We start from the raw sequence: 13,506 nt of genomic DNA, 5'->3' as shown, positions 1-13,506 counted from the left end.
AAAGTTCTCATAGCTGCTTACTCCCCTTCTCTCCTCCATCCTAATCCTCTACATTTTTTTTTTCCATTTCTTTCTCTTTCCTCCTCTTGCTTTCCTCTCTACCCTGCCCCCAGTCTTTTTCCTTTCCCTTCTCTCTTCCCTTGGTATCACCAGAACTTCCGGAAGCAAGTGAAGAGCTGGATATAGAAATTTTAAGATGGTCCTTGAATTTCTGCAATGGCAATTGGGAAGGCGAGGATGGAGGGTACAGAGACCTCTAGCAGTGCCTAGAAGGGAAATGGTCTAATGTTCTTTAGCACCCTGCCCCGGGCTGGTCAGCCTTTATACATGAGGAGTGCAGAATAGCTGAGCATAGGTGATTAGGAACTGCCTATACTATAGGATGGTAATTGATATGGATGATGGGGCACTGCATTTTGTTCTTCCTTTCCCACACCTTTTCCCCTTCCAAGCCGATCACTCATTAAATCCTGTGGATTATACCTCCTAAAATCACCACCTCCTCTGTTAGTGGCCTTAATTCTTAAAAACAAATTGACTGTATTAATTTGGTTTCCCTGGAAAAACAGAACCTGAGTGAAGGACTTGAGTGAAGGAATGGTTGTCAGAAACAGCAGCAAGGGAGTAGGGGGAGTGATAGAGGGAAGAATGAAAAGCCAGTATGAGTGTGTTACTGAGATTTCCCACACAATCCCCCCAGGGCCTCTGAGAAGCATATGCCTCCTGGAACTGTCCACTTGCAGGATGGGTGGCTGAGAAACGTATCCACCAGCTCCTGTCTCTTATGGGTTGCAGGTTGTCTCTAGAGATATTCACCCAAGGCTCACATGGGTTGTGAGACTGAACAGTTCCAAGGCATTGCACAAGGCCCTGAAGCAGAAAGGTGAAAGACATACACATGGTGTGTTGAGGTGGGATGCTACCAGGGTGAGGTGTCTGGTGTCTGGCAGAAACCATTCACCATGGTGAAAACCATCCACCACAGCAGGGACTGTCCACCACAGCAGGCACCGTCCATCACAGCAGGGCCTGCCTACCACAGTGGGAACTGACCATCATAGCAGGAACTGTCCACCACAGTGGTGACTGACCATTATTGTGGGGGCAGACTACCCCAAGGGGAATGGAACACCACACTGGGGACATACCATTATAGTATGGACTGACCACCACAGTGGGGACTGATCATCATAATGGGGACTGAGCATCATAGTGGGAACTGACCACCACAATGGAGGTTGACCATCAAAGTGGGGACTGTCCACCAGAGTGGGGACTGATCATCATAGTGGGGACTGACCACCACAGTGGGGACTGACCATCACAGTGGAGGCTGACCATCAAAGTGGGGACTGTCCACCACAGTGGGGACTGACCATCACAGTGGGGACTGTCCACCAGAGTGGGGACTGACCACCACAGTGGAGACTGTCCACCAGAGTGGGGACTGACCACCACAGTGGAGACTGTCCATCAGAGTGGGGACTCACCACCACAGTGGAGACTGACCATCATAGTGTGGACTGACCACCAGAGAGGGAACTGTACCCAGAGTGGGGACTGCCCATCATAATGAGGACTGTCCACCACAATGGAGACTGTCCACCACAGTGGGAACTGTCCGTCAGAGTGGGAACTGTCCATCAGAGTGGGAACTATCCAACACAGTGGGAACTATCCACCACAGTGGGGACTGACCACCACTTTGGGGACTGTCCACCACATTGGGGACTGACCACCACAGTGGGAACTGACCACCAGAGTGGGAACTGTCCACCACAGTGGGGACTGACCATCACAGTGGGGACTGACCACCAGAGTGGGAACTGACCATCATCATGGGAACTGTCCACCACAGTGGGGACCATCCACCACAGCTGTGGCCGATATCAGAGATGGGCTGCAGAAATGCAGCATGGACAAATAAGGAAGTAGAAACAATGAGCCTTAAGCTTGTCTGGAACTCTGGCCTAATACACACCCTCTCTGACTATGAGGTTATGAAGGAAAGGTGTGGTTTGTTAGTGTTCTGCTCTACTTTGGTGCTTTTCTAAAAATTTCTGAATCAATTCCTTACTGTTAAACCATAGGTAATTTCTATCTTTACTGTCAAAATTAAAAAGTAATTAAGGAATAAAATATCACAAAGTAAACTTTAAAGGTACATTTTACTTTCTATGATCCTATTTTATATACTATTTAGAGAAAGAAAACAAAGTAAAACTTCAAAAACAAGTTATTCAAAAACATAAATACAGTTACTGTGTAATGAGAAAGACCGAGGTGTGCTGCTGTGATAAGAGGTGGGAGATGGGGAGACTCAGCTCTCCTGAGACCATGAGGACAAGGTGAGTGAACTACAGGTGAGAAGTGGATCCCGAACCTCCACTGGATCACAGGCATTGAGATCTGAGTCTTGACGCCTCCCATGAGGCCAAAGGAAACTTATTACATAGGTATTTTGGAGAAGGCTAAGGGGCTAAGGTGGAGAGCTGTGGTTGGTTTGCTAGAAGAGATAAAGGGCTTTGGGTTTGATAGAACAGAAGCGGGGAAAGGAAGAGAATTGAAGATAGTTTTTTTCTCTTTTAAGATCATCACAGTCCTTGATAGCATGGCATGCTGTTCTTCACATCATTTTGAGTTTTTAGGTTTTCTCATGACAGAGGCAGGGATTTCCCTACCCTATGAAGAACGAAGTATGTGGCAGGTGACACTGCATACACAATGCCATCCTCACTGGGGCCACATGCTGCCAGAGCACTGGGGTACCAATTAAGAGTGAAGACTGTTTATTTTTTCGTAATTTTGAAACTTTTTTTGTAAATTGTAAAAATGGGTACAAATTTCTATAAAGCAGTCTTCCAAAAAATATTTAACAGAAATTAAAATGTTTCTGTGTGTGGGGATAGTACTCATCGCACCCATCTGTTTCTGTTCACTCCCACAGTAACACTGATCTCCATTCATTTCACGGCCACCACAGTACAGGCCATCACCAGCTCTGCCCTGGGTCACTACCTCTAGTCTTTCTCTCTTGCATGTATTTCTCACATGTCTTTTACAGAGATCGTTCTAAGAAGAATATTGGATCATGGTATATTTGTTAGAGTTAATTTTATATGTCCACTTAACTGGATCACAATGTGTCCAGAATTGGTTCCTTCCAGTGGGTTCTTGGTCTCGCTGACTTCAAGAATGAAGCTGTGGACCCTTGTGGTGAATGTTTACAGTTCTTAAAGATGGTGTGTCCAGAGTTTGTTCCTCTGATGTTCAGATGTGTCTGGAGTTTCTTCCTTCTGGTGGGTTCGTGGTCTTGCTGACTTCAGGAGTGAAGTCACAGACTTTCTCAGTGAGTGTTTCAATTCTTAAGGATGGCATGTCCAGAGTTGTTTCTTCTTCCCAGTGGGTTCATCATCTGGCTGACTTCAGGAGTGAAGCCACAGACCTTCATAGTGAGTGTTACAGCTCATAAAGGTGGTGTAGACCCAAAGAGTGAGCACCAGCAAGATTTATTGTGAAGAGTGAAAGAACACAGTATCCAGAGCATGGAAAGACACTGCTTGCTGCTGCTGGCTGGGGTGGCCAGCTTTTATTCCCTTATTTAGCCCTGCCCATGTGTTGCTGATTGGTCCATTTTACAGAGTGCTGATTGGTCCGTTTTTACAGAGTGCTGATTGGTGCATTTACAAACCTTTAGCTAGACACAGAGCGCTGATTGGTGCGTTTTTACAGAGCGCTGATTGGTGTGTTTTTACAGAGTGCTGATTGGTGCGTTTACAAACCTTTAACTAGACGTAGAGCACTGATTGGTGTGTTTACAATCACTTAGCTAGGCAGAAAAGTTCTCCAAGTCCCCACCAGACCCAGAAGACCAGAGGGCTTCACCTCTCAACAAGATGTCCACATATCTAGTTAAACTTTATTTTGAGGGTGTGTTTGTGAAGATATTTCTGGAAGAGACTAGCATTTGAATGGGTAGATTGAGTAAAGCTGATTTCCCTCCTCAAAGTGGGTGGGCATCATCCAATCCCTTGAGGGCCTGAAGGGAATGAGAGTATAGAAGAAGGGAGAATTCACTTTCTCTCTCTCTTTCTGCTTGACAGAGTAGAACCCTGGTCTGCCACACTTGGCCCTCCTGCTTCTCAGGCCTATAGACTCAGACTGAAATCTACACCATTGACTTTCAGGTTCTCAGATCTTTCAGCTACTCCATAGGCTTTCTCTGGAGAACCCCAACTAATTAAACATACTTGCTTAAAATCCTTCAAGCTCTCACTGTTGTTCTTAAGATAAATTGCAAACTCCTTGCATCCAACAACATTCTGAAGATCTTGAGGGCAGAATGCATGTCTGTCTTTGCACCCCATGTCTTCAAATCCAGCACACTGACCACTGACTATTAAATAGTAAGACTCAGTGAATTTTTATTTTTAGCCCTGTCACATCCAAGGAGATTTTAGCTCTCTAGGGTGGCTCCCTCACAGAAAGTGACTTCAGCATCCAGACCATTTACATTTGGAAAATGTAATTTCTCTGATCACTGTGGCAGAGGAAAAGACTGGAGGACTGCACAAGGTTGGTTTACTATTTCAGCCAAGAAGACCACACTTTTAAGCCATCAAACAGACTGAAGAAATAGTGCTGACCTGACTGCAAGGAAGTCTGGGAAATGCTATCTTCTTGCACGCCCAGGAATAGGAAATGGAACTATCGATTATAGCATTTTGTCTGCCATAAAAATTAATTAGAATGAACAACCTAGACTTTGGAAAATGCATTGTTTGTATTGTAATAGTCCTGTTTATGCCATGGAAGTTGAATTTCAACCTGTGAGTGATGTAAGTGATTCCTCTGAAGGTCCTGGCTGTTTCTGCTTTCAGTCATGCTTGGGCAAAAACGTGGGTCTTGAATTTGGGGAAGGAAACAGCCATTTTCGCTATCTGGACCAGAGGATTTAGGATCTGATAACTATGGGATTAAGTGGTCAAGCAAGTCTGATCAATGGTAGTGGAAAGAAAAGTACAAGATTAATCGATCGTGTTGTTACGTGTAGTTATTTGAGAGCAAGGTAGGGACTCTAAAGTTGGCTGTAGGGTTTGGGAACTCTAAGAGGGCCATCAGCAGAGGAAGGGTAACTCATTTTTAGTGCTGAGTTCTCTAAATGCTAGACTTTCACTTTATCTTTGGCCAACACCACCAACTTAACTGTGTTTTTAAGAAAATCAGGGAGCAATCAGAGTCCATGTTTGGATGAAATCTGCACAGCCTGAGCAGCCCACAGGAGTAAGTTCCAAGATGGGACCATGAGGCAGAGAGGTCCGGTATGCCAGGATTAGGAAGCCAGAGTGTGTAAAAGGGTCACGTTAAGTACCAAGATTGATTTGCAGAACATGTAGTAGACTGATCCAGAGTCCCAGAAATTACTTGGGTTGTAGAAAACCTACAGAAGTTTTGACTTCCTTTCCTTATGGGAATTTGGGAGCCTAAGGGTGCTATGGCTAGGATATGCAAAGAAATATGACCTTATTTTGTGACTTAGTTGGTGAAGCGGGACATTTAAGTTACAAATATAATGAATGTTAGAAGAGTACTTTATAGCCTGTGGTGACATACATTAGCCCTGACTTTTGTCCTCTCATAATAGAAATTACACTTACCAAAAGAGATAGAAAAGCACTTTGCAAGAAGAGTTAAATAATGTTATTCATCATTGTTAATGATAAACAGTAACCACAACAGTAACAACGACAGCAAGCTTACCCCGACAATAACAAACACTGCAAACTTATTTGTTCTTGATATTTTGCGGACACCCACATCTCTTATTTTAATCTTTGTTTTGCTTTTAAAATTATCCAACTCACTTTAGTGTGAACTTTAGTTGCTGCATTCATCAACTTGGAAAGCCCGTTGCCTTGGACAAAAGTGTCATTCGATATGTTTGATATATTCAGCTCTGCATCAGTAATCTATTTGCAAAATTGTCCAATTTGAAAGTGACACATTTGATTCAGTTGACTTTCCTTTCTCTAGCACAGTAGAATTTGAAGGAATTCAAGAGGTGCTGGATACTAGTCACCAAGGAGAAAGGACAATAAAGGGATGTGTAAAGTACTCAAGAGAAAATCGTTGTGCATCATTAGTAGTTGAACTGAATGAAGAGCCCTGTGAAGTTGAACTTCCCCAAACAAAAAGCAATGACATCGGGAGGACAACGGAATCTTTTTAAGTTTTTGAAACCTTTTTAGTTGACTTAGGTTTTTTAATATTTTATTGTAATTTATTCCAATTATAAGTAGTGCCTAGTTATTGTAGAAAAATTTAAAGTATAGCTATATAAAATATAGAAAAACAAACAAAAATAAATTACCCACAATTCTGGCACAAGAGAGAATGATTATTCATAGTTTGGTATAATTTCTTCCATTCATTTTGCAGTGTATACAAATTATCATTGTTGTTGTTTTAATTAAAAGTAATTAAGGCCGGGCGCGGTGGCTCAAGCCTGTAATCCCAGCACTTTGGGAGGCCGAGACGGGCGGATCACGAGGTCAGGGGATCGAGACCATCCTGGCTAACACGGTGAAACCCCGTCTCTACTAAAAATACAAAAAACCAGCCGGGCGAGGTGGCGGGCGCCTGTAGTCCCAGCTACTTGGGAGGCTGAGGCAGGAGAATGGCGTAAACCCGGGAGGCAGAGCTTGCAGTGAGTTGAGATCCGGCCACTGCACTCCAGTCCGGGGGACAGAGCGAGACTCCGCCTCAAAAAAAAAAAAAAAAAAGTAATTAATTTGAACTTAAAATGGAAATCCTTATGTTAAGAAGCTAGGTTGAGCCTCCACTGTAAGTTTGTGATCTAACTTTTGCTGGACACTCATTGAATCTCTGTAGTGTAAAGCATTAGTAAACATAAAGGAGACCCATTCCTAGCCTTAAAGAGCTTATTATGATCCAAGGAAGGTGTCAAGGGAAATAAATGTTCAATTTAAAGCAAGAAGTACTTATTGAGAAATTACAATATGACCAGTCCTGTGTCAAATAACAGAGCTGTGGATGCAAAGGAGTAAGTACCTGGATTCTGTCTTCAAGGCCCTGACAGTGACATGGAAGACAAAGGACATGACTTACACACAATACAGTAAGATGGAAACCACTGTCACAAATAATTAGTATTTTAGGAAGTCAGAGGAGGGAACAATCATCATGAGTTGAGGCCATAAGGAACGTCTGACTGAAGAGGTGATTTTCAAGGTGGGTCCTTTACGGTGGAAGGGATCTAGAAGGCAAACAGTGAGTGAGATGACAGAGCACCTCAGCCAAAGGCCCCCAGACAGCATAAAAGTTGCTGAGGACCAGGACAATGGAAGGTGAACAGGGAATAGCACAGGTGTGGGGAGATTAGGGTGGAAAAGAAGGTTCATCCAGAGGAGTCCAAGGCCAGTGCTTCTTCTGTATTGTGCATTCCTAAGTTACAAAGGAGTAAGTTTCTCTTTTGAAACTAGATGCCAGCAGTTTTAATGAATGAGCCTTTGTTTGTAACACAGTCTTATTTTCTAAAAGGAATAAGAGTGATTTTCACACATGAACTTATTGAAATCCACAATCAATGACAATGATCACTGTAACCTAGTCGCACAATTTAATTTTGAACTTGCAGTGTTCTTTTTGCCTTCAAAATTTTTAAATATATTTTTAAATTTATTTTTTAAATGGTCATATAAAATTATATATATTTATGGTGTATAGCATGATGCTTTGAAATATATACACATTGTAGAATAGCTACATTGAGCTAATTAACTTTTTTTGTGATGAGAACAGTTAATATCTACTCTCAGTGATTTTCAAGTATCCAATGTATTATTATGAACTATAGTCACCATGTTGTACAATAGATCTCTTGATTTTTTTTGCTCTTGTCTAGCTGAAATTTTGTGTCTTTTGACCAAGATCTCACAACTCATCCCTGCCACCAAACCGCTGGACCAGGTAAACACCATTCTACTCAGCTTTTATGAGTTTGACTTTTCAAAATGTGTATATAAGTGAGATCTCTTTTCTTAAGTTATTCCAGTAAAGGGAACACTTTTTTTTGGTGGTCCATGAGAGTCAGTGTAATCATGTAACCAGAACCCATTGCTGGAAGTCTTATAGAACAGTAATTAAGAGAATAGATGCCAAATCCTGCCACTGTCCAGCTGTGTGACCTTGGGTAAGTTATTTGATGTCTTTGAGCTTCAGTTTTCTCACCTGCACCATAGGCAAAATGATTCCTGTGGCACAGAGTTATTGTAAGGATTAAATGAGATGCGTATGTAATATAATTTCTGGCATAAGAAATGTGCTTAGACAATCATAGCAACTACTGTTATTGGCAGAGAATAAGTGAGGTGACTTCCTCATAGCTTGCTATTGGATTACTTAAGAGCTAGAACTGGCTGGAAAGTGTGGCAATTGAATTTGCTGCAAACTCTACAAGAGCAGTGTTTAAAATGGTGGTTGGGCTGATGTCAACAGAAGAATGATGCTAAGCTCTTAATGTGTAAGCGTTAAGTACTTGAACATAAACACCCTGAATCCACAACCTATTAGACAGTCAAGGAAGCTCATCCTCCCTCAGAGCGTTTTTTAATCTCTTATCATGAGAAGATTTTATTTCTCAACTTTAGTCTTAAAATAAGAAGACAATTTGAGGCTATACTCTATTGAGATTTTACAGCATTTGTTTATGTTGCAGATGAAGGTAAGACAGAAGATGTATCTACTGGGTACTAGATGAGCTATTTGGAAATTTAGAAGCTCAACCAATGTTATTGCCCAGATGACATTGCACCAATGCAGAGGTGGACTGCAGTATCTGGAATATTTTCTTGACTCTGTGCCTTTGTGCATGCTCTTCTCTGCCTGGATACAACCTGTATCACTACCACTTTCTGCTAAAAAAATCTGGCCAACTCCTGTTTATCCTTCAAGTGGGTTTCTCTGGTCCCTCAAACCTTGGTTTAGGAGGCTCTCCTATGTATCTTCACAACATTTTATTCTTTAGTTCATGCTAACCTTTCCTAATTTATGGAGGCTAAACAGCAGGAATGTGGCTGAACAGTGTAAACTGTTTATACATTTATACCATAAACATTGGAATAAAAGTGCTCTTAGCTAAAAAAAGATTCTCCTTTCCCAAACTCCCAGGTGCCTCTCAGTTTTTAGTAAAATGTAACTTCCGCAGCTCAAAAATAGATAAGATCAAAATGTTCCAGGCAGTTTCATCAAGCCTGATTCCCACTTCTTCAGAAGTCGGCCTTTGAGTCCAACGGCAGTGCAGGTTCCAGATGATCTGTATAATCAGACTAAGTCAGGCATGTCATATAACAAAATCTAAAAAGTATAGCTGAAAATGTGTTTCACGGACCTTACCTAGAAATTCTTTGGTCAGACAAAGGCTGATGATTTGGATTTCTCTTACTCTACTGCTGATTAAATGACACTCACTTACTGTCTCCTGCAATGAGAGTAGCTGGTAGTTCCCTGGTGCTCTGCAATGAAATTGCTTGTTTGTGTATCTGCCTTCCCTATGGGTATGTGAGTTCCTTGAAAGCAAGGGCCACACCTTGCTCTCGCATAGCCTCTGAACCCAGTACAGTGCCTATTACATGGCAGATGCTCACAAATATTTGTTGAATAAAAGAATGAAGAATTCATCAGTTAGGGCCTGGATGATCCTTTAAACCTGAGCCCAGGTTAGGGGACATGAGAGCTGGCTTCCTTATCTTTAAGGTTAGGGAAGGCTCAGCCTTTAGGACATTACCATTGCTCAATCCCCTTCAGGGAGCAGGGGGTGTCTGCTTGTTCTGCCCAGAAGAGTGGGCCAAAAATCACCTTCTAGTGTTGCAGAGAAACAAAAGAAAACTTTCTGTATCAGAACTACATTTTGGATTTGAGATCTTCTGAAACTCTACATAAAATGGCTTTTCCCCCCCCACACCCCTGGAGAAAGAGTGCTTAATTTTACTCAGATTTTCAAGGTTGTCTGATTCCTCAGAGAAGAAGGATCATTGCTCCAGAGGCTTTTTAAATATGGGTCAGTCTTTCTTAAGATGAGAGACCCTTTTGACACTGTCACTAGGTAAAAAGCACCGAAGATGCCCCACCATGGGGATGTTTCCTTTCCCTTTAGGCATAGGCACCATTTCTGTGCCTGATGATGTTGTCTTTGCCAGAGAAGACTCTAGAGGGTATAAGTCAACTTTTTTCTCCATTTACAATACAGATCAATGGCTTGCTTACCTGTCCTGCCCCACCTATGCCCTACTATCAACTTGCCTATCCAAAAGTAGAATGTAAAGTCCTGCTTTTATACATAGAAGCTTTGTACTTTCACAGCCTGCCTAGTCTTTCTAAGGCTTGTTTTCTTCACATCTAAATACAATGTTCCTCACCTCTTGGTATAATGTTCTTAGCTTAGAATGTTGTTCATGCATTCATTTATTCACTCAGCACATATTTATGGAAGGTCTGTTATGCACTAGGTACTGGGATAATGGTGACTAGGACAGATGGGTTTCTATTCTCACAGAACAAATATCCTAGGGGAAGGAGTCAGACAACGAACACAGAAAAACAGAATACATATCAGATGCTGATGAGTGGTACATAGAGCATTCAAATAGAAATGATGTCATCGAAAGTGACTGGGGACTAGGTTAGACTGGGTCATCATGGAGTGCCCCTTTGCAGTGACATTTTAGATCTGAGGATGAGGGCAGAGGAGGTAGTTGGTGCCACAGCCACGATGGTGATGAATTTCATGTGTCTGAGGAATGCCAGTGTGGGTGGGCAGGTGTGGCTTTCAAAGTCATGGTAAGTAAGTACGTTTGGAATGGGTTTTAAGTACAGTGAGAGGCCTTTAAAAGCATTTTAAGCAGGAGAGGGATGTGCTGTAAAATACTTTATAAAAGATCATTGCAGATTCATGTTGTGTGGGCATGAATTGTAAAGAGTGAAGAATGAGGGCCAGGCGTGAGGTGGCTCATGCCTGTAATTCCAGCACTTTGGAAGGTTGAGGTGGGTGGATTGCTTGAGTCCAGGAGTTTGAGATCAGCCTGGGCAACAGGGTGAGACTCCATTGCTACAAACAATACAAAAATTAGCCGGGTGTGGTGGCTTGTACCTGTATTCCCAGCTACTCCGAAGGTTAAAGTGGGAGGATCACCTGGGCCTGGGGCAGCAGCATGAGACCCTGTCTCAAAAAAAAAAAAAAAAGAAAGAAAGAAAAAAAGAAAAAAAAAAAAAGGAAAAGCAAAGAATGAAAGCAGGGGAACTAATTAGGAAGTTACTCCAGTAGTCAGAGCTATAGACAGTGGTGGCTTGGACTGAGGTGTGGGGATGGAGAGAAGTGGCTGATTGCAGATATATGTGCAAAGGTCCCAGGCATGACACACGATAAATATTCAATAAACTCTAGCTGCTATCATCATCATCATTATTACTATTGGCTGGTAAAATGAAACTGGACCAAGTAATGGACCAACATAATAGTGGTTTTAAGAATATTACTGAGTTCAGAGAAAATTAGGTAGGATGAGCCAACTATTATCTGTATATGGACGTTTAATTACTATTCCTTTTTAGGCACTGTTTTAAATGTTGAGTTTTTAACACTTTTCTCTTTGTAGCTTGAGAAGAAATCTATCATTTACTTGTTTCAGGATACACTGCTTAGTCATTTTGTAGTGAAATATCCTGATTCTCTTCAAATGACAGATATGAAACAATGAATTCTAAGTTGTATGGAAGATGTAATATATTGCAACGCTCTGGAATTTATTATGAGCAAGGAGTAGGAAAAAATTAGGGAGTTAATATCTAGGAAGAAAGCAAAACTGAAAAATGACACAGATAGATTAATATATTTATGGATGCATGTCATGCAGTTTGATGCCAGAAAAGCCAAATGAAGAAGTAATGTTCTAAAAGCAACTCACAATTACTAAACCACTAAGCTCTGAGTCAGAGAAATATGAAGACTAGTGACAGTCATACATATATTGTTGCTATGGAGTTTTTTTAAGTTGAGAGAGAAAGAGACTGCGCTGTCCTTTTTCTTTTATTTCCCCCTTTTCAGAAGTCTTTGGCTCTATGCTTGAACAAATGCACATATCTTTTCAATCTACCTTTATGAAGCAAGCTTGTATTTACAAACCAAAGTTAGATTATTCTGAGACATGGAAGTCTTAAGTGAAAGATAGACATCCTTGCAATCCCATTAGTCATGGTGATCTCTTCAGCTGTTAGAATTCACTGGAGAAAGGTAGGCTTTTCAGCTAAGTGGTACCATCACTGTAGAGTAATCACTGTAACAACTAAAAATATAGCAACACTTTCTAAGAAAACACTAGGTTCTAAATGATAATATTCTACTAGGCCAGAGTGAATTTGTTTTCAAAATGTGGATACTAATATTTTGCCAGCAATGTGGCTTCTAGATATACTGATGCAGTTATTCAAGTTTACTGAGTGTTCACAGTGGGACAATAATTTTGACAGTGAATTTTTGCTATTTTCAAAAGTTTTCTCTTTATTCTCTCCTCTCTTCTATTTTTGAAAATTCTGACAATAAAAATAAAAGTGTCTGCCTATAGTTAGCTTAAAGATACATCTTTTAATGAAACAACATCATCTAAAATTCCAGTAAAAAATAGCATTTCCCAAAGTACATTCTGTGGATCATCAGTTCTTCAAGGCACTACTTGAAAGAAATTTCAGACATCCTGACTGTTGTATTCTGTCCGGAGCCATGAGGCCCGGAATTAGCCGACCTCTGTTGCTTGATCTCCGCAAAGCGGAGACAAGATGGCACATTTCCGGGTTCTTCATTACAAACCTTTCCCACGCGCACCTAAACTGTTCCCACGCGCACCAACCTTCCCGCGCACGCGCCAACCTTTCCTGCACGCGCGCAAACTTTTTCATGCCCAGGAAGATATGCAGCCTAGGGCGCAGGCGTGATCCCGCGCCCGGGAAAATTATCAACCAACGGCGCATGCGCAATTGTAATTTGAGTAAACCCAGCCTCCTGTCACCTCCTTGGCCCAACCTCTTCCTCTGCAAGCCTATATAAGGCATTGCACCACCACCATTAAATGAGACTTGATCAGGCTATTTGTCTTGTCTCCATTTCTTGTGTTTTGTTGTCTCCTCCATTCCCACTCCCCCTTCCAGGGTCCGTTCGACTGTCCTGCGGGTCGAGACACCTGGCGCCTGAACAGGTACCTGGACATGGGGAAAAAGTGAGGAAGAAGGCACTAAGGTCAGCTGAAAGTAAAAGTGGAAGAAATTCCTCTGGACGTCACGGGAACCTGCCGCGTTGGAACCAGAGGTGAGTAATAGTGTCTGATTATGGGACAAGAATTAAGCCAGCATCAGATTTATGTTGGGCAGTTAAAAGAGGCCCTAAAAGCACAAGGAGTAAAGGTTAAAAGTAATGATTTGTTTAAATTTTTTGATTTT

At 41.8% G+C, this 13,506-nt stretch overlaps 1 long non-coding RNA gene across 1 annotated transcript in view; it reads left to right on the top strand.

Moving 5' to 3' along the window:
* Nucleotides 1-13,306, top strand: part of LOC117064500 — a 28,343-nt gene extending 15,037 nt beyond the window's left edge. The window contains exon 3 of the long non-coding RNA XR_004429496.1: nucleotides 13,219-13,306. This is a non-coding gene — a long non-coding RNA (uncharacterized LOC117064500). The remainder of the gene's footprint in view (nucleotides 1-13,218) is intronic.
* The last annotated feature ends 200 nt before the right edge of the window (nucleotides 13,307-13,506 follow it).

The sequence above is a fragment of the Trachypithecus francoisi genome, unplaced genomic scaffold, assembly GCF_009764315.1.
Source record: "Trachypithecus francoisi isolate TF-2019V2 unplaced genomic scaffold, Tfra_2.0 Lachesis_group2, whole genome shotgun sequence".
In the NCBI taxonomy this organism is placed as follows: domain Eukaryota; kingdom Metazoa; phylum Chordata; class Mammalia; order Primates; family Cercopithecidae; genus Trachypithecus; species Trachypithecus francoisi.
This window is presented reverse-complemented; position numbering and strand designations above follow the sequence as displayed.